The sequence below is a fragment of the Lichenostomus cassidix genome, chromosome 12 (genome assembly GCF_008360975.1).
Source record: "Lichenostomus cassidix isolate B80296 chromosome 12, HeHo_3.0, whole genome shotgun sequence".
Lineage (NCBI taxonomy): Eukaryota > Metazoa > Chordata > Aves > Passeriformes > Meliphagidae > Lichenostomus > Lichenostomus cassidix.
The window spans coordinates 6,144,577-6,170,464 of record NC_139493.1 but is presented as its reverse complement, the minus strand read 5'-3'; the positions used below and the strand labels follow the sequence as shown (position 1 = coordinate 6,170,464).

Sequence of the window (25,888 nt, the reverse complement as noted above, 5' to 3'; positions counted from 1 at the left end):
ACTTTTTTCCTCTGAAGTTTACTCAACTGTCTATGGGATAATTAGTTCTCTAAAATTCCTACAACATCAGTGTTCACTTTAAGAGATGCTGTTACCTCAAGACTTGATGTTGCATGAGTTGCATGGACATACAACTTGTGTTCCTCATCATGTATCTCATCCCCATAATTGGGAAACAATCCCATCTGTAGGAGACCCTCTCAGCTCATGGCATGGCAAATGCTGAAAAATGAGGAGACAAGGTTGAAAGAGTCAAAACTTTGGCCATTTTTGCCAAAACGCAAGCTAATCACAGCTTGTATTAATCACCTACTGAAGATTCAGCTCTGCTTTAGGGAACTGAAATCCATGGCACTTGCACATGAAGAACACGGTGACATTTTTCTGGATCTGGCTGTTGCTGTCTAAAGCACCAAGTCTGTTGGCTGTTGCAACACTATGCAATGAAAATGTCCCTCACATTAGCGTATGACTAATCTAAGTCACTACAATTTCTAATTCATTGCAGGCATATATACATTAGTTTCTCAGAAATATTGCAGAAATTTCTCGATCACTGGGAGGCAGTAATCCCCAAGCTTAACTAAGTTCTCTCTTGGACATACTGCTTCACCTTAGGTGAGTCACTTAATCTTTCTTTCTCTTTCTGTTTTGCTGTCTATAAAAGTATGATAATACTGGCTCACATCAGCTGCTGAATAAGCCAATATTCAGCACAAATAGCTGCTGTGAGATTAATATTTTTAAAATACTCTGTTGCTGAGAAATGCTGTCAGTCCGAAGTGTATGCTACTATAATTATGGTATACAACAGAAATCAGGCAGCTTGTGGGTATTCTTGAGCCAACCTTTATATCTGCTACTGGACTTCACATGTACATGTCCAATGGAAAAGTGTTTTAAAAATAAAAGTGTCCTTGAAACTAGATAAGAAACTTTCAGCCAATGGAGAATGTCCATCAACACCTATCTGGGGCTATTGTTTTTTTTTCCCAGCCAGTTCCATCTGATTTTGTTCCTTCATGTACCCAAATCCACTATTCTGGCTGGTGAAGGAGGAAGGGACAGTTCTGAGAGAAGGATTGTGGTAGGTCGGGGTGCAGCAAGGTTTGAAAAGATCCTTCAGAATTTTGATTCATAATGTCTGCCAAAGCCACACCTTTTATGATGGTAGAGCAAGAGGCGACAACAATCCTGCCATCTCCACATCTCTCATTCCATGCTCAACAAGAGGGTCCAACAATCTACATTGTTGCCCACTCACCACTGAATTGAAATATATGACTACCCTATTTGGTTGGAAATTCCCAGAGAAAGGGTGACTGGGCCAACTTTGTTCCATCCTCAGAGAAAATATCAGTTTGATTTTCAGAGATGAGCATTACTTACCTCATGTCAAAGCGTTCTACAAATACTAATGCAGCATCTTCTGCCACAGAGCAGGAGGCACAAGGAGGTCTTCAGCACACCTTCGAGAGCACAAAACCATCTTTTTCTTTAAAACTGTGAAGTCATCACAAAGGGCTGAAATTTTAGAATGAATGACATTCCACTTATACTAAACAACTGCTGAGTTGAATCTTCTCCCTCTTTCCTCTGTGTCTCTTTAGCTCTAACTTTCTTCCACCTGGAAAATGCCCTGGACATTTTGGGCACTATCAGGAGCAAGAAACAGCTGTTCAGTCACAGCAAGCTCAACAGACTTCTGAAAAATAAGTCACTTTATTCTCACTGTTGGGCACAAAGTGGAACAGTGGATGAAGCAGGCTTTCCCCCCATAACGCCACATTTCCCTAGGAATTCCTATAATTTCTCAGCATCCACCCAAGCAATGTCATGGTGCAGCTGTACAGTGTTATACCAACCAAACATGTGTCCCCACTGCCCTCAGATTTGAACACCTTTGAGGAGAGGACAGCATTACACAGCTGCTTTGGCCAAAGTGTGGGTTGATTTGTTTGCATTATGAAAAAACATGGGCTGCTAGCTTCCTATAAAATGAAGAAAAAAAACCCAAAAGAAAACAACATCCTGGAGATAAAAAACTCCCAAAGTTCTAGAAAATGTCAACTCCAAGAAATGCGGTGGGTGTAAAAACCACAAATTAAGCTTTACATCCATGTACAGCATTTACATTTGTTCTGAACAATGCTCAATGGTGAGAGTGGGGAACCCCGTGAGCATTGCCTCCTACTGCAGACATGCCTCCCATTCCTGGGGCCAGCAAACCCCCCTTCCCACAGACACCCCCACAGAGCCTCTGTCTGCTCTGCAGGGCACCAGGCAGAAGTTCTGCTTCCTCTTTGCAAAGCCCTTTCCAGCAGGATGGAGATGGGCTTTGCTCCAGGAGCTGGGGGTACATCCCCAGCAGTGGGAACAGGTCCAGAGATGACAACAGAGGTGACAACAATCCTGCCATCTCCACATGTCTTTCATTCCATGCCCAACAAGAGGGTCCAACAATCCTCACTGTTGCCTACTCACCAGTGAATTGAAATATATGACAACTCTGTTTGGCTGGAAATTCCCAGATGGATACAGCATGACCTCTTGCACTGCTGAATTTGGTGGGGAGCTTAGAAGCCACTGCCTCTCTCCAGGTCCAGTGGAGGACTGGGGTTGGCTGATTAGGCTCAGCCCAGACTACACATTCACCTAGCATTCACCTAGCTCAAGGGGTGAGGCAATAATTCATCCTTGTTAATCTACAATAGGAGAGGGGAGGAAAGAAAATGTTAGCTATGTTGCTAATATTTGCATACTGCCATTCATTAAAAACCCACAGAAATGTGACTCAAAAGGAACTAAATCAGAGAGTTCTCAACCAAACCTTCTCCAAAATTTGAATAACATAGATTTTCTTTTTTTTTTTCTTTTCCAAACAAAAATCTTCTGGCAAATGTACAAAATGAAATTAGCAGGAACAAAATACCAAATCTATTTAGCATGAACATCAACAGAATACCAAATCTATTTAGCATGAACATCTTCAGCTCTGTGAGATCTCTGTAGCAGCTGAAGGTATTACAGAGACTATAATGCACAGAGTGCTTTAGGGTGAGAAAGTGCTTTTGAATAGGTTGTAATTCATTTAAAACACACAAAATGAGTTTTAATGCATGCAGTCAAAGCATTAGAAACTCTTTAAAAGAGAAGCTTTATAAATATTGGGTTATTCAATAGATGTAAGACCTCACTGATTCAGTGAGTGGAAATGAAAATTACTTTATAAAACTACTCTTACTGTGTCCTTTGCTGCATTGGAAGTTAATCTAGATGCTATTACAACTTGCAGAGATGACAACTATGTATTAGGACATAAAATCTTCAGTTCTTCCAGGAGATATTACACAACTGTTCTGTACCATGACATTTGTGAAAACTAAATGCTTGCCCACCTTCACGACTTTCTCAGAGTGGCTGCATGGCAAGTGCACATAAATCTTTCAACCAAGATTCAAGTGCTGAGAAGGAGCTACTGAAATGCTGGCAACGTGAGCTAATATTGAACTAATATGAACTTCATGCAAAATTTTACTTTGGCCAGAATTGCTGATTGGAGTGAACTTGTAGTAACAGGCTCATCGGAGACCTGCCAGGGGAGTCTCTCTGGCAGGCTGTGAGCTGCAGCTGGAACTGCCTTTCCTTGTTTCCTCTGAATTTAGGACATGCTTGTGCAGCTCTGCTATAAACTTTCAGCTGGGGAGGAGACAGAGAGGAACCCAAGAGCCCTGAAGCAGAGGAATGTCAGGATAATCCCAGTGCAAAGTCAAGCCTTGGGTGAAACTGCAAAAGTGAAAAGTTTATTGAGGCTCAGCCTGGGTCTAAGGCCATCTCATCTGGGCTGAGGAAGCTGTGGACTCAGGAGAGATGAAAGCATGCAGTTTGCTTGTTTTAATGACTGTCTGGGCTGCCTGTAGCCAGAAAAGCTTCTCCACCCCAGATGGGAAGACCCACCACTTCCATGGAGCCACACACAGGGAGCTCAGTTCCCACCAGACAGCAGCTCAGTCCATCCCTCCATCACTGCCTGCTTGACCACTGGCACAGCAATGAGGCAAGCTTCACAGGGAGAAATCACACCTTAAACATTTTAAAAACCAAAGAAAATCCCAACAGGACAAGCTCCATCAGCTGCACAACGAAGTCCAACAAAGCACATCACTGTCCTCACAAACTTTGTCTCAGCAAAGACAGTATTTGGGCTTGGCCTGTTTTCTGCTCTCCCAAGTACAGAAATCATTGTTGTTCCCTTAAGAAAGCTCTTCCCAGTTCACAGGCAGGAAGATTTCCCTGATATTTTGCCAAGAGTTGTATAACAAATGGCTGATGGAACAAATAACAAGAACAGGCCAGAAAGAAGAGAGGAAATATCTAGAAGGAGGAAAAGGACAAATGAGTCTTCAGAGAATATGAGCTATAGAGGATGCGCTGAGTTTATGTCTGGTACATTTTGCTTCATTTCCAGTAATTCATGCCCAGTATTTTTCTAGAAACAGAAAGATTAAATAGTTACAAAACCCACACCAGTGGATCCAAGACAAGTTGTGAGAAAAAGAAAAGTTTTTTAAGTTGACAGTCAAAATAGATTTGTCACTAGGCCAACACAGAATTTCCCCCCTCTAGCTTGGGCTGAAAAAATCAAATAGGATCATTTCTTCTGTGCCTGATTTTTCTGTCCAGTGGATTTGCTCCACCAGTCCTACCCCTGCATGGATGGCCCATGGACCTCAGCCACACAGTCCAGCCTTGACACTAAAGAGAACTTTGGAGGAGTTCAGAATCAGAAAATCTAGGAGGAGTAAGAGGAAAAAAAGACAAAGAGGAGATAAAAAGAAAATGAGAGAATGAAAACAACCTATGCTGTGTAAAATTTGCATGTTAATGATAATAAAATAGCGCTAATTTACAGGAACATTATGAACAAGCAGTTCTTTCTTATTAACAGCATCTTCCTAGGACCACTTTGCACATCTGTGTTTTCCATTAGCACCAAAATGCAACCTCTGGAGCACACATTGTTCTGTGTGCATCTACCCTGTGACTGTGAACACCAAAACTGTCTGTTACACAGATATTGGGAAATAATTCCCTAGATAAACTGTGCATGTATTCACAAGTAAAATATGCAGCCATACCAGTCTGCACACAGAAAACACTCAATATGTATGTGCAAAACAGGAGCTCAAGGCAGGTCAGTGTTGCAGAGACCAAGCTCTGAATTGGCAACACCAACCTATTGGGACCTGTTGCTGCCAAAAAAGAGTGTAACAACCTTTCAACATGAGCCACATCTTAATTTTTGTTTGGGCTGGTTTCACCAGCCTTCCTCAAATCCCTTGTCCATAAATCCAGAATATAACTCAGACAGGAACACTCTTATTCTGGCCTGCTAAGGCATTGCTTAGGGAAATTCAGGTGTAACTAAGCCCCATAAACTATCACTACCTCCTTCTGAAAAGTCACCCAGAAAGCTAAAAACTGTATGAGTTGCAGAGTTATTTTTCCTAATAAAAACTTCATGTGTTTCATTTTTGCAATATTGGTACAAAGGAAAGTCTCACACATACAAATAGAAACTTCAGGTGACAAATGTCAGCCAATTACCAGGAGTTAGCTTCTATAGCACAACCTGATTGCGAAACCTAGAAATTTTACCATTCCTTACTAGCAGACATGAAAGCTTATTAAACCAGTTCACCATTTTCTCAGCAATTCTCTGGTTCTGTACAGTGATATTTTTTCCTGGGATAACAATATCCATAGCAATTTAATGGGCGTGGTTCAGATCAAGAACATGTGCCGCTAGCTGGAAAATTGCATTTGAGCTCTGCTTTTCTTTATCTCTTTTCAGGTTTTATTTTCTCTTAAGTTTAAAGACACTTGCATTAAAGAAATTATTTCCTTTCTTTGGGAGGCTGAATCAAAAGGCACTAAAATCAGTGAGAGTCTTTCCATTAATTTAGGGGAGCTTTACATTAGACTTTCAATTAGAAACAGTAAGTGTAGAAGTATAAAGAAACTGAAGATAAAGGAGAGGGGAGCAGGAGGTGGAAATGTTTCATGAACATTTACAAACCTCTAAAGTTTCATTTGGTTTTATGTTAAGTTTAGGTCAAAGGTTTGGGTCAGCTTTTGTTCTCCTCAGCCCCCATTTGCTCTGATCTTCTGTTCCAGAGCAGGATCTTGACAGATGCACTGTGAAAAGGGAAAAATCGGTTTGAAAAGCTGGACTCAAGACCTGCTAGAGGCAGAATGATGAAGTGACTGCTTTGCAGTTTGTTTCATGTCAGAGAGAACGCAATTCCCTCAGATAAAGTAGCACAGCATTGGACTGAACACTGCAGACATTTTAGGGAAATGTAATGAGAGGGACACATTACAATTAATGCTCCTGCTTGGCATCTCCTGCAGCCACCTCAGTGGTGACAAACCTTGAGTTTTGGGGCTGTGCCAGGCCCTGAGGCAGCAGCATTGGCTGTGTTTGCCACTTGTAAAACTATTCTTTTGGGGACAGTATTTTGTTGACCAGTGGCAATACACCAAGTCTCCCACAGGGGGATGGATCACTTGTCCTCCAAAGGTCACAGGCAAAACCACCATCCCCACCAGCCTTTGCCTGGCATTGACAAGAGAGGAGAGGGGAGCAAGAAGAGGATTTTGGCATTCATGACACAGAGGTACAAATAAGGCAACTCCATAAGGAGAGATAGCATCTTCAGGTTAATTTATCATATTTTTTTTATAATTTCTAGATGATATTGTGGGAGAATCAGAGCAGCTTCCTGACATGTCTTCTAGCTAACTCCAAAAGGAAGTAAAAGGTGAAAACAATTACTTAATTTAACTGAATTATGTTAATCAACTGGACAAGCTTAGAGGAGGGGGGAGGGGGGCAAAGGGCAGCTCGTGTGTGGAGAGGAAAGAAGGATGTTAGGAGCAGAAGTGATAAAATCATCAGCCCTGGGGGACAGCAGGAGAAGCAGGCAGCTTTTAGCCCCAGAGCACTAAATGTTAAATCACAACACAATTCCTTGTTCACCCCAGCTTGCTGCTTCTGCATGAGTCCCCTCCATCCCCACCTGAGCCACACCAGCATGAGGGTTTGCAAAGCCCCTCTAACCCAGACCACAAAGATCTGAGTTAACACAAAACCCTCCTGCACTGCTTGGGTGCAGCATCACTGCATGGGGCTGGCACATTACACGTGCTTTGGCTCAGATCAGATTCATCCTGGTTAGTTTAGGCATCTAACCACAGACTAAGCCTCTAATTCCCTTAAAACCCCTCTCCAGCAAGCAGAGAGAGGTGGGCACACCCAGGGGCAATCCCTGCTGTTGGAGGGATCATGATTCCCCCTTGTCAGGGAGCACAGGCACAGCTGGGGACAGGGAACCCTGCTCAGCCCAGCACAGGACAGACCCCATCCCACCTTCTCTCCTCCTCACCAGAGCAGGGACCATGACTGCCCACAGAAGAATAGAGACAAAAATAGGTTTCTGACCTACTTCTTGGCAGCAGGCAGCAGTGAGAGAGGCTGCTGGAGCCGAAGGGGAATAGATCATAACCACACAAACCGCACGGATGGCTTGGTGAGCTGGGAATGACATTGCCTCTCCATGCTGGCTTTTCCAGCTTTCCTGTTGAAGCCTTTTCTCTCTCCTTTTCCCCATCCTCAGCACACAGACCTTGACAATTTTTTCCCCTTTCATTTCTGTTGATATCACATTTTCTTCTGTGTTTATGTGAAACAGCATTATTTTCCATGGTTTTGAAATTAGCTCAGGACACAGTTGTTGTCTCGCAACATCTATTTTGGAAACAGCATTTAGGAAACATTTTCAGCCATGAATATTTGAAGATTATTGTATTCAAATCACTTCCAAATATGAGATTCTTTTGCTGCTTAAGGGAATTGTGCTGTAATACTTAAATACTTTATATTAATTTTTTCCCTTTCTGATTTAAATTCAGACATACTGTGGATTTATATTATTACTTTTCATCAATAACAAGTGCTTTCCATGCTAGCAGGCTCTCAGTGGTGTCTGCACTGAACAACAGAAAATACCTATTCCTTGGAGGAGTTTTCTCTAGATAATTTTTTATTTCTAGTCTATGTTTTTAATTATCAATATTCTCTAGTGTTTTATCTTCTGCAGAAACTTCTAGTATTTTTAGGACATCTTTTCAGACGCCCTAATTGTTTCCGTGTGGAGACTGAGCTGGATCCATGGGATGGTCAGCCTTAAATACCTGAGATATTTTACTATTGTTTTCTCCCATAGGATGGTTTATATCAGGTTGGCTGAAGACCTGCTCTGGCAGAGGGACTGGATGCTGTACAATGCATACATCCAAGCAGTCCCATTGTAATCAATTAGTAAGATGAGATAATTTCAAAGAAAACATTTCCTTTGTCCCATATAAATAACATTTTCATTACTCATTTCAACTGGCTCAACAGTGAAACCAAAGTTTTTTTCTTAATAAAAAGTGAATGGTCTCAAAGCAAACACCCAAAGAGTAAAGTTGCTGGAAATTTCCTTTCTGGGAAGGGATGCAACAGAACTGGAGTTTTATCCTTGTGTCGCCAATACTTAGGGTCAACCAGGGGACTATCTTTGAAAAAATTAAAACTCTCTTGAGAAAAATAGCACATTATCCTTGCTGACTGACTCCAAAGAAGAAAAAACTGCAGTTTTACCCAACACATCCCATCTGGTCCTTGTTCATCCCTGGGAAGGTGCATTTCCTTCAGAGTGAGCCCATTGCTGTCACATCCTCCCACCAGCTGAACCCCGAGAGGCTTCTCTCTGTTGTGCTGCCAGGATGCTCCTTACACTCCTTCTGCAAACACACAGGACAGGTCTCAGCACGGTCAGCAACATCCTTCCAGTTCCATTTGCACAGAGCACTCCTTTTCCATTACAGGAAATCAGGGAGAGAGGACTCAACACAGTTTTTGGGCATCCTGTATACAGGGCTGTTTAGGATACACCAGAAGATCCTAGTGCATCCTCAAAACAGTTCCTGAGCTTGCTCAGCTTTAAAAAACATGAATGTTGCCACTGCTGTTGATGTCATTTGGGTGCAGATTTATTAAAAATTTTCCTTTTGAATCAATAACCACACACCTGTACATATACTCACACTTCAGAGGTTTGGAGAATGAGATGTAAATGGCTGTTGATGAAACTCAAACACTGTGTGCTGGTGCTGGAATTCAGAGCCAGCTTTCCGGGATTAGGTGTCCCTGGCTAACCTCAGCTGTTAGAAATTATTTTGGAGCTTGGCCCTGGCAGGTGAGGGGGAGCTGTGAGGAGGAGAACAAAAGGGTTTCTTCTCTCTTCTGCCCCTGCCTCCCCCCTCTGCAGTATTGGGCAAATGTGGTTTTAATTCAGAAATACAAATGTCATCTTCAAAGTCACTCTGAGAAGGAAGGGTGGGGGAAAAGGACAGACAAAAAAAAAAAAACCTCAACCAAACAATTGGATTGCAATTTGTCAAGACTTTTTTAACTGTGAAATTGAACTGGAAAGTCTTAACAGCTGACTGATGAGCCAGTGGGGGAGGAAGACGGACTGGGAGTGCTGGAGTTAGTCTGCAGTGCACTTGAAATGCAATGAACTTCCCTGCTTTCCCAAACAGCATCTAATATTTTGCTTTCTTCAAGGCTAGCCCTTTTCTGATGTGAATAATCCTGTGATCCCATGTCACCAGGAGTCTAGGGAAAATAGCTCCACCTTATGTGCTGTTCTTGGAGCGCTTGGAGTGAGGCAAAAGTGTCACCAAAAGCTCTTTGGGGGCATTAAGTAGTAAGGAAACACTTTTTTCCCCTCACCTGTGCTTTTGGAAGCCTCCAGGCTGGGAGGTAGTTTTGTTTCCTCCAGGTTGTGGCAGCAGTGGCTGCATACGTGCTGCAGCTCTGACAGCAGACGTGAATAATGGAAAAGGGTTCCAAACACGAGAAGTCACTCTGAGCTTTCACTGTACTTTCTTAAAGCATGTGACATTGACAGAATACGCCCCAGGGCATTCTGGATCAGACGGTGTTTGCCTGTTCCACGTGCTGGTTTTATGAACAGCAATCAAGTTGTGAAACACATGTAGGCAGTGTGTGTGGCGAGTGGCTCCCCGTGCTGTGCATGGCTGGGGAGCACAGAGCCGAGGTGAGGGCAGCAGAAAGGCTTTGCCATCGCAGGAGGGGACTCCTGCTCCCTGGCAGGGTTCGTGGTGGGCTGCCTGGGTGGTGGTGGTGGTGGCACATCATTGTGGTGCCTGAGTGTGTAGCACACACCCACCTGGGAACAGCTTTCGTGGTGCACAGAAGCTCCACCAGATGTATCTTGCTGGAGGTGACCTGTGAGCTGGATATGCTCCTCACCAAGGTAAGAAATCAAAGCTTTTTTTGCCCAAGCACAGAGGCTGGAGAGCAGGGTCACAGCTCAGCAGAAGCTCTGTCCAAAGCCCTCTTCCTTAGTCTGAGGTAGTAGCCCATCAATCAGATACACATTTCACAAAGCTGTGTTAGTGAATTAGCAGCACTGAGAATTCTGTCTTATCTTCCCACAGCCCTGTTCTTCAGATGGAAAAGTCCATTTGTGTAGGGACAAAAAGCAGGATTAATCCCTCTCTGATTTCCTCCTTTAACTCCTTCTCCCTGACACCCCATTCCAGCTTTCATCCTATCTGGGCTATTTAGTCTAGTGCAGGGAAGACAGAGAGGAGACTTGATAACAGTCTTCAATTATATAAAGGCTTATGCAAAGAGGAAGGCCATAAATTGTTATCCACATCCACAGGGAAAACACAAAAAAAGTAATGGGTTTAAATGCAGCAAGGGAGACCTGAGTTCAGCACTAGAATAACTTCCCTGCTGCAAGGGTCATTGGGCACTGGAGGGGATTGCCTGGGGGATCTCCACGGTTGATGGGGTTAAAGAAACACTTCAGACAAATGTGTCAGGAGTGGTTTGTGTAGGGGTGGATGAGGTGACCTCCTCAGGTCCCTTCTAGCCCTGTTTTCTTCTACACCATGGTGGTAACTATTCCAGCCTCACTCCTTGGCAGATGACCATGACAGAACTCCACTCAACCTGTGTTTTTTGGTACAAGTTGACAATCTCATGGCAGCAACGCAATTGGGTCAAGGAATCAATGAAGTCAGAGGACAGGATGATCTCACAGCAGCCATCTCAACAGCAGAGCTGTTGGGTCCTGCAGGACCCAGATGATCACTCTGCCCCCTCCTAAACAATTTAATTCTCTCTTAAACAGTCAGCAAAAGAAACTCAAGCATCCTGAGAGCTCTGCAGAGGACAAGGGCTCACACTCACAAGTGCACACTATGATTCCAAAGCAGTGGCACCTCAGCAGCCTCACCACAAGCAAGACAAAGAGAGTTACTCTGCCCTGTGCAAGATTAGCAGATACCTTGGGCTGTGCTCATGTTTGCCACTGGTGCAGCCTCATCCTGCACAGCCCTTGCAAGAAGGAGCACCCCTGGAGATGCTCTGCTCTGAAATGCACTTCTCACCAAATGGCACTGAAAATGGGACTGATCCTATGTTTACACAAGGATATCCTTAAGTGCTTTGCTGGACTGGGGCCTTGCCCAGCTATATTTCAGGCTCCTGGGGGTCAGTAGGGATTGATTATCTTCTCTGCATGACCTGGGAACTGAAAGCCTACACATGTCAGAATGAGGATATTTTACAGCATATCATTTTTCTCACTGAGTTTTGGATATCCTAGGCAGAAAAGATGGCCAATAACAACAAAATCAGAAGACAGTCTCTTTCTGAAAGAGAGGTGTGAGTGAACCCTAACAGAAGTAATTTGTATCATTACTGTTGATGAAGTTTTAGCAATTTTTAGCAAGGAGACATGGATCAATAGCTACTTGAGAAGATGCAGCTGCAGATATCCAAAGGGACATGAACAAGGAAGTGAGGTGCAAAAGGTAATAGCTGAATATTTAAACCAGATGAAAGTTGTAAGGTAGGTTAGTGACCTTGAAAGAACCACGTAAGTAAAAGAAGTAGAGAAGGGCAACAATGATTTATATACTTGCCCTGCACAAATATTAGAATGCTTATTGAAGAGTGTAGTAAATTATGAACAAAGCAGGGCTTTATTAGATTAATGACAGAGGAGTTTATATAGAAATGCTGGCATCTTTGGAAAGTGGGTAAGGAAAATTAATTTTATTTCAACTCTTTTGTTTCCAAGTTTGAACACTCCTTTTTCTGCCATGCACTAATCTGTCTTACACTTGGTAATTACACACCTGCTTCCAGATCCTTTGGGACAACAGGAAAAATAAATGTATGGAAAGCAAAGGGACACCAGGAAGGGGAACCCAAGGAGATAGAGATGAGAAGTGTTAAAGCTGGAAATTCACCAAGGACCTGTTTCTAACCCTGTGGAAAGAGGTGGGAGTTCTGGAATTGACCAAGAGGCTCTCAAACATTTATCATGATTACTGTGGTGATGTCCAGAACCCCTAGTTTGGGATCATACCATGCTGGTTGGGGTCCATAAAAAAAGACAAAAGATGACAACCACCTCCCACAGGCTTTAGATCAAGCAAAGTGGGGTGAAGTTTGGTAAGACAACAAGGGGCCACAGCATGAAGTGTTTCACATGTGGTTGCACAGAAAGTTGGGCCAAGACCTCCACATTCTATTTCCCATCCAAATGCCTAATCTAGACTAAAGGGAAGAATATTTCTGTCTGCAAGAACAAACTTTTTAAACTATCTTAAAGGATTCTGTTTAGGAAAAAAAAAAAAAAACCAAACAACCAAAACCCAAGAAAAGCAGAACAAAAAACTCCACCCTAAACAGTTTTCAGTGTATGTAGTTTGGTTTGCAAAATACGTGTATTAATCCTAACCTGTTTATACCAGTGGAAGGGACAAATCAGTCATCACAGTACTCATAATTGAACATGGAAATATATTTGTAATCATATCAAGTCCCAGCAGTGACTCTAACAACTTCTTGGACCATTGCCACCAACAGAAGAACTAATTCCACAGAGCAAACGTTCAGGGGCACAGTTTGCACCAGTTAATCAGGGCATGGTCAACTGCATTACTGGGACACACCAGCCTGTTGATCATTAAGGTCTGTGACTGCCTTTTGCTGCAGAAGGCTGTGCTCTCCTCCAGCCCTAAGACTGCACTAGATGAGATCAGTGGCCAAATTCTTACCTCCATCCTCAGGGTCAGGCCCGAGGAGCTGGCACTGTGCTGCTCATTATTCACCACTTGCCATGTAGAGGTGACCTCAAAACCTGACCCACAGCCCAGTGAGTCCCCTCTGGATTTCTCTGTGCCCTGGATCAAGCCTCGAGAGAACAATTAGAATGAATGAACTCAAATAAAAAAGAATTTTTGGGAGTGTGTTTATGATCAGTTTTGCATGCTGCCCTTTGCTCCCTGCAAGACCCCTGGCTCAGGTGTAATGCAGCTGAAGAAAAGTTCCAGCTAGGAGAGGATTGCATGTTAATATAAATACTCAAAAGAGCTGCTTACAGGGGAAAAAAACCATGGTTAGGAAATAAAAAATATTCAACAGCATCAGCACCTACAGAGAATAAATTTCACAGGTAGGATAGTGCAGATACAGCTATTATGGAAACATGAATCTTCAACTCCTTTACATTATTATGTTTTCCCTTCCTTGTAAGGTTTGTTGAAAAAGTAGAATATGCTAATAAACCTCTCTGATTTGTCTCCCTTGACGTTTTGTGTGAGCAAAGTAACACATTTTATTTGAACTTCATAATTCATATGTAATTATTTTTAGTTATGTTCCCTTCAACCCTCAATGGTCGGCTAATGAATTTAAGAAAATATATAGTCTCCTTGAATTACCTACTATAGTTTCTCACCAGCATTAGCTTGAGCTTAGTTGGCAGCTACACTCCAAAAACTTACCATTAAAACTTATCTCAATGCAGGTGCAATCTGGACAAAGAGGTTTCCCCCCATGAGTCTTTTTGTTGCTCAGCATCTCATCCTGTGCCATTCAAGGCTGTGGTATCTGAAGGCTGGAATATTTCAGTTCCTCCACCTGCAAGAATCAAGGGATAAATATGTATTTATTGGTTCACAACAGCTGCCATCCTGTGATGAGGTAATCATGCACTTGCAGGGAAGGTATTTCCATGGGATTTGGGGTGGACAACTTGAATTTGGCTGGAAGGGCAAAGGCTGAGATGATCTCTGCTGCTTTGCACAGCAGTGGCACTGAGCACAAACACAGTTTTGCCCCAAGGAAATGCCAAAAGGAGGACAACTCCCTTCACTCCATCCTGCCTCTGCACCTTCCCAAGCTGGGGAAAGCAGTGGCTGCCCAGCTTCACCCTCACACCTGCAAACCCTTCCATGGCCTCATTTCCTCTCTCCTCCGCATCCTCCCACAGCAATGGGTTTATTTGTTAAACAGAAGGGCTGACTTCTTTTGGTGAAGTATTTTAAGATGGTCTGTGCTTCTCTATATGAAAATGGGGGACTTATTTTCTTAAAGGATCTGCATTTTGTGAAGGTTACGGGAAACTATTTTAAAAGGAAATTTGTAACTATTTTTGAAATTTTTTTGCACTTGCAGTCTCTTCCTTGCACAGAATTCTTGTCCACATTTCTTCATGAGACATTCAATATGTGCATTCATTTTCTGTTTTAAATAAGGAAAAGATCCAGACCCCATAGATGTTAATAGAAAATAAAGCTTTTTGTCCTGATGCTGCAAAAAGCTTTCACAACAGTGAAATGCAGAGTTAAAAAACAGTAATATGGAAAAAAAAGTAATTTGAATCCATCACAATGAAATGCACTAGTCAATACCACCTTAACACAGCATGTTTAAAAACACCAGAGTAACACCTGCCTTTGAAATGCTTGATTTTTATGAAATTGTTCCTTGAGAAAATGGTCCCATAGAACTTTTTAGCTCTACTTAATCAGCACAAAACAAATCAAAGAAGATGACTCTCATTTCCTTTTCTAAATGAAAAATGTCCATTTCATGAGGGAAAGGTCAGCTGTTAGGCAGAGTGCTGGTGCACTTTAGAGAACTTAAAATCTGCACCTGGACTTCCTCACATCCTAAATATTCCCTTCCTTCAGCCTGGTTGAGAATTGCTGTTTAAAACTCCTTTTTTTTTTTTCATCCTGGTCCATTCATTACTCTGATGGTTGTGTCTTTCTTAGAATTTACTCTTCCTGTAACATTTTCTGGATAATATACAATAAATTCTGTTTTATGTCCTAATTCCAGCTAGACAGCTATAGAAGTGTTAAATAGCTACTGTGACATGTCTAATAAATAGCCACCTAACCACATTATAAATAACCTCAAATTCAGCCCAATAAATACTGCAATAAATTTGGGTTTGCCAGAATATCTGTATAAATATCAGTAATAAGATAGACCAGAAAGGCTAACCATACTAAAGAGCTTTGATTTTGGAAAAAGGCCATGTGCAATACTTCATTTTTCTTAGAGGAAAGAAAAAAAAGAAAAAAAAAGAAAAAAATTGTTCAGCAAATAATATAGTGTTGGGAAAGGGAGAAATTCTTGAACAAACTGCAATTTATTTAGATGAGAAAAAATGAGACATGCAAAGCAGGGCATGTTTAACTGAATGTCTATGGCAGTTGCACAACCTTTGCATGCATTAAAAAGCAATAACTTTCCAGTTATTAATTAACTCCTATTGCCAATACCATTACCAGCAGCTGGAAACACCTACTGAACAAGACAGACAGGCCTTTTTCTTCCAGACTGCAATCCTGTTCTGTCTGCCAAAAGTTTTGAAAACTATTCCAAGTATTTGGCTGACTATTCAGTAGCCTCATCAATATCCCCGTCAGCAGCATTTCTTCACCCACCACCCACATTTTGCCATCATCTGGATGACAGAAGCCAGGAGCATCTCAGCTGGAGGAGGCTGGCATGGCCCTGGCAGAAAGGAGAGGTTTGTTCTCACCTCCCACATCTGATGCTGTGCACCTCCAAGCCCTACCTAGAGCCATTGGCACCTTGGGCCACCAGATCAGGGCTCAGGCTTTTCATCTCTGCTCTACCTCCTGGAAAAACATCCTGCATTTTCACTGCTCAGGCTTGGACATCTTTAAGGTTCCTCCCTGGCTTTGTTTTCTCATTAACCAAAAAACCATTCACTCGTGTGAGCAGTGATGACAATACCTGCCACGGTTCCGTGTTTATTCCGGTCTGTGTAGTTTATGTTGTTTAGGTTTAATTCCTATTTATAAACTTAGAAAATAAAAATCTTTTCAGAGGAAGCTTTCAATACCACTGTTCATTCTTAATTCCCTATTTATATCCTTCTGGAGCTCTGTGATCAGAAGATAGTACTACCAGCTTCCCCCTGTGTCACTTTGCTCATAGGAAAAAAAGGCAAGTTACACAATAGCTCTACCATTACACAAAGGATGTGCATAAACATCTGCATAATCTAATATTTTCCACAGGGTCAGACTAATGGGTCATGTACTCCACATTTGTTTCTAACTGCTCAGTTTTGGTAAGGACTGTGGAGGCACACAAATTATGAGAAAAAGTGGATATTCCTTCTGCATTCAACTTCAGTTATCAGTGGTGGCTGTCCAGGGAAGTCACAGCCCCAAGCCTGGCAGAGTTCAAGAATCATTTGGACAATTCTGTCAGGCACTCTGAGAGCACCCTGGTGTGTCTCTTGGGGTGTTCTGAGCAGGGCTAAGAGCTGGACTCGATGATCATTGTGTTTTCCTTCCAAATCAGCATCTCTTGTGATGCACATTTAATGTATGAAGGTTGCCTATGAAAACTTAAATTCTGGGCAAAGCACTGCAGATGTGAAACCAGCAATTTTCTGGGAGTCTGTGAGCTCTGTCAGAAGCACATCACACATGCTTGGTTACCTTGTCTCCTGCTCCTTGGGACACCACCACACAGAAAGCCTGGAGCTCCTGCATTTGCTATATCAACTAGAAAGAACATTCTTGGACATCCTCAGATTCCATATGGGGCCATCAAAATCCACTCCATCTTCTCCAGTTATGACTGCTTTTCTGCCTGAGGAGGAACATGGCAAGCACAGAGATGCTGATCACATAGGGTGGTTTTCTCCAGATGATGTCTAAGCTTTTAATTTTATAAATAAATGCAGCACAGACCATATTGACAGAGTGTCCTGTTCTGTTCATGGGATATTTCAGAGAGGGTCAGAAAGGCTCTCAGCAGAGCACAGCACAGGCACATTGAATCAGAAAAGTGTGTGGGTACAGAAGACCCATTTTCCCTCAACTGCTTTAAATCACAGTCTCATTTCATGTGGAGGGTGGATGGAGGGAAGCATGAGGCTCAATTAATAGGTCAAGGGCTGGCACATATCTAATTATAAACCCATTTGGCCCCAGCCTAAACATCCTAATCTTAGTCCCAAAATATACAAGTCTGCCTGGAGCGACACAAAGCAGTGATAGCCCATGCAGGGACTTGCCAGCCTCAAAGAGTCCATGTTGTTCTTTCAGTTATCACAGTTTATTTTCTGGACATTGAGACTCCAGAGGCTGCAGAGCAGCAAGGCACCGTGGAGAATACAGTGATTTGTGACTTCAAGGATGACAGGAACCTTTTCAACAATACCACTGTCTGTCTGTCTCCACATGATGTACTGCAAAGGTTAATTTGTTTTGAAATCCCCATTTTTAATTTGCATTACTGATCAACCTAGCAATTATAAATGTTAATCTATTCTTCAGTGGCCCTAAATTCAGAGATCGAGACTGCTGAACTAAATAAAAATTCCATCCCTTGCTGTGATTTATTAAAACTTGAGTGATATGGAGAACCCACTGAGCCAGATCACTGATAGGAGCATGCTTTCAAAGCACATCCTTAATTAATTTTAAAGCAGGATGGACCAATTTATATCACTTTGATTTAAATCAGTTTTGTTAATAGTGATTTAAATCACAATTTAAATAATTTAATTTGCATTGCAGTTGTGCTTTCTAACAGATATTCATGACAAAGCGTTATTCTCAGAGACTGACAACTAATAAAAATGTTTAATTGCAGAGAAAGGTAGCTGTGAGGTGGTATTTATTATTTGTTTTTATTAACTAGGAGAATACACTAATATCACACGTCACTATATATTTAAGCATTTATTTTGGGCTTTGATTTTTATGTTTGATTTATGAGAAAACAGGACATGGAGTTTTTAGTCACCTGTTTAACTTTTTAATGTGTGCTTTGTGTCATGCTGCTTCTGAACAAAAATATCCAGAAGAACATAATTGTTTAAGTGGAGCTACATTGTGTCCTGCGTATTTTAGGAAATATTATCAAAATATTCCTTGCATTTCAAGGCAGCTGATGTACTGAACAGTGCAAATATCAACAGCAATAACCCAGCTGAGCTGTTTTTTCCTTGCTTCCCTGTTCTTCAAGATTAGAACTGGTTGATGTCAGATCTTCCCTCCCCACACAAAAACACCTTTTACTCATAAAATGGAAAAGAGTAAGCAAATTTTCCTGTTCTTTCAACTCCCAGTTGTTTTCACAACTTGGAATACTCTAGTCATTAAGGGATGTAAAGCAGATAAAATAAAAAGAAGAAAATGTTCTTCTTGCACCTGCAAAAAAAAAAGCTGCAGCTGTCAAAAGCCAGTTTATTACTCAAGAAACTCCAATTCCAGGTGTCTAGTTAGTAATTTCTCCCCTTTAGTGATGTGACATTCTTCAGAATTTTGGCAATGAATATATACTCAGCTGTTTTTTTTTATGAAAGAGGTTATTAATAAGAAAATAAATTTTTATATTAGGCATTCATAACAAATTTAGGCTGTCATCATCACAGAATGCATGACTTCGAGTTTAATTTTCAGAAGACAAAAATACTAATTTAGAAATTCAAAGATGAATGAATGTGTGTTGTAAAAACACTGACTTAAACAAGCAAGCAAGTTAGCTTTTCACCAGTTCTGAGTGTGCAGGAGAGGAATATGTGCACCCAAAAAATGTGCAGGAGTGCTGGGAACAGGCAGGCACTCACCAGGGAGGAAGCAGGAGAAAACACCCTGCTGACTTTTCCACAAGGCCCTGCAGAAGTACTTCCCAACCAAATGAAAACCTGAGCGAAAAAAATTCAAATGAAAATTTGATGAGTAAACAAAAATTTTACAAAACGGTAAAAGCGTTGCTGTGGAATAAGATTTTTTGCTTACTCTAAACTTCAGAGCAGGCACAGAGTAAGAAGAGGTGCCAAAGGCAGTAACTGAAGAGCTGTCACTGTGCTGCTGCTAAGGACAAAACACCCACAAGTTCCCCTTAGCAACATCTCCTTTTCTGCTGAAAACCACCACAGTTCACAATTCCTCTGTGCAAGTGTCAGCCTACCTGGAACTGACAACTCAAATGTGCAGAACAGACAAAAGGGATCAGTAAATACCTCAGTCCTGTATTTGGAGAGCTGCACTACACATCCAAGACCAATTAAATACTTTAAAACCTCACTGAGTACCTGCAAGAATTATGTCTGCTAAGCCCATCATGTCTGCAAATCTTGCACAGGAGAAACACAGAAGAATTTTGCAAGGGCAGGCTCAACACACAGATGTAATTTTTATGTTTTGGAACACATAGGAAATTCCAGCAATCATTGAATGAAGCCTGAATGTCTTGCTGAAAGAGGTGCATTAAGTAAATATAAACCATTAAGTAAATACATGGAAAAAGTGGTGCCCTGGAGGAAATAAACAAATGATATAGAGCATCAGACTAAACAAGCTAGTGCAAGGCCAAGATAGAACAGCTATCTCTGAAATCACCAGGACGTAATCATAAAGAAACATTTGAAATATTAAATAAAACAGAAGAATAGTTCTTTCCCCCTACCACTCGTGTTTGAAGCAGTGCAGAGTGGTCTAGAGGCTAACATACCCTGTTCCTTTAATCCCTTCCTGCTGACAGGGAAAGATGCTACACTCTGTGCACTGTATCTGTCATTGAGAAATTGCCTTTGCACAAGGATTCCTCTTTTGCACAAAGCTGAGGAAATAAGGCTGCTCCTCCTAGGCAGCACTGGGTAAGCCTCAGGGGTGTCTGAGGAACCACCACAGATCTCCTGATCCTGCTGGTGAGGTGATGCCTGATTTTGGAACAAGCCTGGCACACAAAACAGCCCATGCTCAAATGGCACTGAATATTGTACATTCCATCCTAACCTGATCTGAATTTCAGGTTGGCTTTCCTGACAACAGCAGCTCATCAAGATGTCTGAGCTAGCTAGATATTTCACCTCCTGTGTGGGGAGGGAAAACCAAACAAGTAAAACTAGCTGACATCAGGAAAATTGAGAAGCTGTTACTCATACAGAATTGGCCCAGAAATAATCGGATTCCTAACTCCTTTATTTGTTCCTGGACCAGATCCATTCTGTCCAGATAAACTCCTCCTCAGTGCACTGCATGGCTCTGGTGTAATGAAGTGATGGGTCATGCTGGTGCTATCTCATCCAGGATTTATGAGGAGACATTATCGCCTCAGATCAGGAATTGGAGGGGGCAGAGAGATTGTGGCTCTGCAAACAAGCCTTTGAGGCATGTTTAGATGGGTGGGATGCAATCAATCAAATTAAGGTGCTGTTCATGGGTATATCTACACTGGCCTCACAGAGAATTCCAGCATACATTGGTACAGGATCTGATGGTTAGGAATTAATTAACCACATACATCCATTAGCAAAAGCAGGCACACCTCCTACAGGTAATTCAGCATATTTCCTCTCCTTTCCTGAGAGTAAAAATGTTCAGTGCAGATACCAAAGCTGCCTTCCCTGCTGATCCCCTTTTGTCTGTCTGGTGTGTTACTTGCATTCTCCATTCAGCAGCAGCTGTGCATAGCTGGTCAAACACTCCAAGTTGTTTGTCAAAGGTTTGCTAAAGGCTTTTCATCTCCCCGTTTTCCCGTGAGGTGCCCAAACACAAGTCATCTCTGTTGGCTTTTGGAGCACATTAATTCAGAGCACAGCCTCAGAACTGGCAGGTAATCAGTTAGCTGGAGGTTAAAGTGGAGCATTTTTCCCTAACAAGGGCAACAAAAAGGTGGGAAAGGTATTTCTGAATGAGAAGGTTTTAATTTGGTTAATATATTTCCTAGAGGCCAGCTCATGGGCAATCCTTTCACTAGATGCACTCTGAAAAGCCACTGGAGTTGGAGAGAAGCTAATCAAAGCAGAAGGTCTGATTTATCACTCCCAAAATGCACGGTGAGGGGATAACAAACTGCAGCCTCAAGGCTTTGGGCCCTGAAGCACTGCACCACCTTGGATCCACGGTGACAGAGAGAGAAATCCTCTGGCTAACATCACTCAGACTGTGGGAGATGTTACTGTAGGAGCACAAGGAGCAACGAGAGGCCCCAAAGAGCAAAGGCAGGAATGCAGGGGCTCTGGAGCACTCAACTGGCAGCATGACACAGGAAAAAGGGGTTTGGGGCTCTGACCACACACAGCTTTTGTCACACAGTGGAGAGGCAAATAGATCATATCTGCCACATCTTGGAGCCCTGATCCACAGCCAGCTAATTGGGAACAGGAGTTCTGTGTAAAGATGAAATCCGTGGAATATTTTGACATGAGTATCTCTCAAATAATGTATTTTATTTTGAGCTATCTCCTAGGAAACAGTCCATCTGTGTCAGCGTTAAGGAGTAGGATGCCATGCATAGCTGGGAATGCCTGTTAACCTCCACCCTTGAAATGCTCATCCCTACAAGACAGGAGGAGAGAGAGCAGAATGGGACCTGATCCCAAGGGACCACAGTGAGTCCTGGCTCCTATTTATGCTTCAATAGTTCTTACACCAAATTTATGCTTCAATAGTTCTCACACCAAATTTATGCCCAAATTCTGTTGTGTGATGTCAGGCCAAGTGGATGCACAGGTAGCTGAGTGAGGTCAGGAATTAATTTGACACATTATGGCTCCAAATTCCACAATGATTTGTGGATGTGAAAAACTTTCCTACCTTAATCAACAGGAATATTCATGGGCATGAAATTGGATGGGTAAGATCAGAATCCATCTCCAGAGAAACAGAACGATGTAAAGGCTGTTATTTATTCTGGCTATGCTGTTTTTCTGAGGGAGGAAAAGAAAAAAGGAGGAAATATTTGAATTATAGCTATTTGATGGGTAACATTGCAGCAGACAGGTTAGTCCTTGTAATCTGCTGGCACCATCAGCAGAGGACTAAATCAAATGTGTTTTTACTCATCTTGTGTATCTATTAGTGCAATCCATTGCAATGGTTATTCAATATTTATGTTGTCTGTGTGAATTACTGCATATTTCATTCTCTTCAAATTTTGAAAACTGGGATAGTTGAAATAGTACAGCATTGCTTTTTATCTGACAGAGCTTTAATCTTTTGCTTATCATGGTTTCACCCGAACCATTGTTCAAAAAACTAAATAAATGAGGTTTTGGCAAGATAAAAAGTTCCAATATTAGACCCTAATGCCATTGGTCATGGTGTCATGATGCACCTGACATGTCTTATAAATAATAAGTGTGTGAAGATCTGTTTTTTTGACTGCCTGCATTATTTTGAAGAAATAGAACTCACCACACTGAATAACATTTACAACTGCTCATACTGCAGTCAAAGTAGTCAAATTCCACTCTTTAGGAAGTAAAGATAATCACTTGCAGAAGTCAGGAAAGACTTTCTGCTCTACTTACAGGAATAAACATAGTCTGTAGCTCTTCTCAGCTAGTCATATCCATCATGGCACTCTCAATTTGGTACAAAATATCCCAGTGAAAAATAGATCAGATTTCTTTAAATCATTAGAATATGTCTGCTGCTGCACTCCAGCACTGAGATTGCAACTCAGCATCTTGTTCTGCTCTGCAGTGAAGAACCAGCTGGAAGTTAGATTGGAGGAATGAAAATCAGCTGCCACCTTCTAGGTGCCCAGCACCTTCAGGGTGCAGATGAAAGAAGGTTTGCAGCATCTGCGACTAAAAAAGCCTTGCTCCTCAACCTTGCTCCTGAAGAAACCTTGTCATACGTATGTTAAGTCTGGTCCCAGGTCCAGGAAGACAAAAGAGACATCAAGAAGGTCCAGGAAGACACCAGCATGATTCACAATTCAGGTTTCAGAATCAGTGGGTATTTTTCATTGTTTGTTCCATACAGGAACAGTCAAATGGAGAACTTAGAATGACCTTAAAAAAACTGAAAACAGAAACAGGAGACAACTCTTAATGCTGCTGTGCCATAATCCATGCTACCCCAAACCATTCTCCAAGGCAAGAAACAGAAAAACCCCATCAAGGAAATAGTGCCATAAAACAGAAAAACAAAGTATAAACAGAAAAATAAAACCAGACGCCAATGTGTACCCAAAGGAACTATTAAAAGCAAAATGCTTGTCAGTATAGGATGCTCCACTGCACACATCTGGTGCTCTCAGCAATACAGAACATTTCTTTAATTGCTACACCTGAGACCAAGAGCAAGAAATAAATCTAGACACTGATCTCAACATATTTGGAGGCAGGTAGAGATGAGTAGCAGCATGAGGATTTCATTGACGATAATCAAGCAGTTATGCATTACTGCGCTGAACAGACACGCTCGGGATGCAGCTATGCCTCTATAATTTGATGTCTGTTTTTCAAATCCTTCTGGTGCCAGACATTGCAGAGATAACTGTGATAAGCCTCCCATTTGGTATATATCATCCAATACTTTTTGCATGATCCAAGATGTCAGTGCAGCAATATCCAGTGGGAAAGGCAATGGACGAGATGTCAGAGCAGCTGGACTGACTCCAGCCTGTTGCTTCTTCTCATGAGTTGTTGTGAGTCACTGAACTTTTCTGTTCCTGTTTTATTTACTCAGGCTCTAAGAACTGGCTACATATTTAGACAGCACCTTGCTTGATGGATCCTCATTCTCTCCCAGGCCCTCAGAAATGTGCACGTTTTTATTTTCACTCACTTTCGTGACTTAGACTTTTCCTCACAACAAACAGTGAAGCCAATGTGTTTGTTGAGAGGAAAGGATTCAAAGACAGGCACAACACATGAAAGGAGATAATTACACTTGCTCTGAGATGCTGTTTGGTGTTTCTAAACTGGAAAATGAACTTGCTCAGCAAGTCCTCTTGCTCAGCATCTCTACTGCCTCCACCTCTCAATAGGATGTGGAGAGGTTCCTCACCATTTTTGTAAGTGGTGTGAGTCCATACGAAGGGTGGGTTAAATGGTGATGTTAAAATGTTCACATCCCTATTAGATGCAATATGTTTTGCTCTGAATCCAAGCAGAATATTCTAAAATTCTTTTAATAATTTTTTTTCAGAATAACATCAAGGATTTCCTCATCTTGACTCAGTTTGCTACAGCTTGTCCTTTGTGAAGTGGCATGTCACTGACAGCTGTCATTATTACCTGTGCATTTCTCAGCTGTACATTTCTCAGCTGTATTTCATGTAGACCTGGTGACCCAGTACTCCATTTACCCAATATATTCAGTTCTCAACTCTGCCATTTCCCAAATCAAGAATGACATCTCTTGAACTACAATAACTGCCTCAGAGCATTCTCACACTTCACAAAATGAAAATTTAGCCATTTATTGCCTTACAGCACATTTGAGGTCAGGAAAAAAATATTAGGTTCCCAAGTCTCATTCTTCAGGTGGGTAGTCAGGTGCAAACTCAAGTATAATCATGTTCTTAGGGCTGACCAATACTAAATACAGGATACAGAGGTGTCCTTAAAAGTCACTGAGTTTTAGCAAATCTGAGTCTGTTCAAGTAGTGCCTTTTCCACATGATTTGCCCTGCCTTGACACAATTTATTTAAAAGAAGAAATAATTGAAATAAAAAGTAAAATGGACAATTTTTTTTTTATTCCCAGGTATGAAGGCCCATTGCTCCAAAGGACAGCAGTGCAGCTGAGGAGAGGAGTGTGTGAAGAGTTCAGCAATCAAAGCCTTCAATCCTGCCTGTCGTGATCAGACTGCAATTTTTGGTAAGTGTGAGCATCAGTTTCCTGATTTCATCTTCTATAGAGCACAGGCAGAACAGGATATCAAAAATTCATTTCCTGAAGACCAGTGGCTCATTTTATCTGCATCTGCTATAGACAAGGTCAAAAGATCTTACCTTAAAATTGTCAAATTAGGATCAAACCTTGGACTTGCTGATTTCATGCTCCATTTCATGCTCAGGGGAGCTGGACATATTTTGAATGTCTGAATTGTTTTATAGATAATGCAATGCTTTTTTAACCAGGCTGAAATTTTCACCCTGAAAAGAAAACCAAAATACATTATCCTGAAATGTGCTCTAATGCTCAATCAGAAGAGAGGAAATTAATTCAAGTCAATATTCAAATTGTGAAAAAGAAACCAAACCAAACCAAGAGTACCCACAACACTCAAAATCCCAACTATATTGGTTCTAAAACACTTTTTTATGATAGTTGTTACAAAGCAATGTATTTTCATAGATACATCAATATAGCTCATGCATGTATTATGCAATTAAAGTAAAAGTTAATAAGGAATGCCTATACACTGATGCATTTCCTTTTTTCCCCCATCTTTCAGAAACTCCTGAGTCACTGGACTTCCAGACCACCTTTATCTTTCTCTTTCATGAAAAATTCCCCTATAAAAAGATTTGTGGCTAGCTCAATGACAGGAAAGGTTTTTTTGTTTGTTTAGAAATACCCTGAACAGCATGAAGTTGAATTTCAGCGGCAAATACCTCTTTATTGTGCAACTGCCTCTTCCTCAGAATTACGTTAAACTTATTTAAGGCTTTTATTTCAATTTAATTTAAAA

The 25,888-nt window shown here is 41.6% G+C and overlaps 1 long non-coding RNA gene across 5 annotated transcripts in view; it reads right to left on the bottom strand.

Moving 5' to 3' along the window:
- Window positions 1-25,888, bottom strand: part of LOC146431575 (uncharacterized) — a 115,212-nt gene that overhangs the window by 4,985 nt on the left and 84,339 nt on the right. For 3 of the 5 annotated variants that reach the window (XR_014854690.1, XR_014854691.1, XR_014854692.1), the window contains 7 exons: window positions 19,077-19,154; window positions 16,936-17,089; window positions 13,219-14,083; window positions 6,080-6,198; window positions 2,485-2,705; window positions 1,390-1,469; window positions 96-222 (listed from right to left, as the gene is read on the bottom strand). This is a non-coding gene — a long non-coding RNA (uncharacterized LOC146431575). Of the gene's footprint in view, window positions 1-95; window positions 223-1,389; window positions 1,470-2,484; window positions 2,706-6,079; window positions 6,199-7,504; window positions 7,830-13,218; window positions 14,084-16,935; window positions 17,090-19,076; window positions 19,155-25,888 lie in introns of those variants that run through there. The other 2 variants (XR_014854693.1, XR_014854694.1) reach the window with 2 other exon arrangements.